This window comes from Chiloscyllium plagiosum, chromosome 15, assembly GCF_004010195.1.
Source record: "Chiloscyllium plagiosum isolate BGI_BamShark_2017 chromosome 15, ASM401019v2, whole genome shotgun sequence".
Taxonomy (NCBI): domain Eukaryota; kingdom Metazoa; phylum Chordata; class Chondrichthyes; order Orectolobiformes; family Hemiscylliidae; genus Chiloscyllium; species Chiloscyllium plagiosum.
The window spans coordinates 80,837,967-80,838,747 of record NC_057724.1 but is presented as its reverse complement, the minus strand read 5'-3'; positions in this window follow the sequence as shown (position 1 = coordinate 80,838,747).

Sequence of the window (781 nt, the reverse complement as noted above, 5' to 3'; positions counted from 1 at the left end):
TTTGGACAAATACATGGATAGGAAAGGATTAGAAGGATATGGGCCAAGTGCAGGGAAATGGGGTTAGCATGGACCAGTTTGGGCCGAAGGGCCTGTCTCCATGCTGCAGGACGCTGTCATTCCTAACTCTCAAATTCCGAACCTTACTTCATTTCATAATACTTTTTAAAAAATTTGTGTAATATTTTAGCCAATCCACTCCACACACTGCGGATATCCGTTCACTGTTTAACACATTATAACTATCACAATGCAGAGTCCCTCCACTCCCTCTGGTCCAACCCCAACCTCACCATCAAACTAGCGGATGGGGAGAGGGGGTGGAGGTGCAGTGGTAATTTGGCGCACTGCCCTGTACACCGCTGAAGCCAGACGTCAACTCGAAGACACCTCCTCCTACCGCCCCCTCAACCACGACCTCACCCCCCATCACCAAACTATCATCTCCCAGACCATCCACAATCTCATCACCTCAGGAGATCTCCCACCCACAGCTTCCAACCTCATAGTCCGGGAACCCCGCACTGCCCGGTTCTACCTCCTTCCCAAAATCCACAAGCCTGACCACCCTGGCCGACCCATTGTCTCAGCCTGCTCCTGCCCCACTGAACTCATCTCCACCTACCTCGACACTTCCTATCCCCCCCAGTCCAGGGACTCCCCACATACATTCAAGACACCACCCACGCCATCCACCTCCTCCAAGACTTCCGTTTCTCCAGCCCCCAACGCCTCATCTTCACCATGGATATCCAATCCCTCTACACCTCCATCCATCATG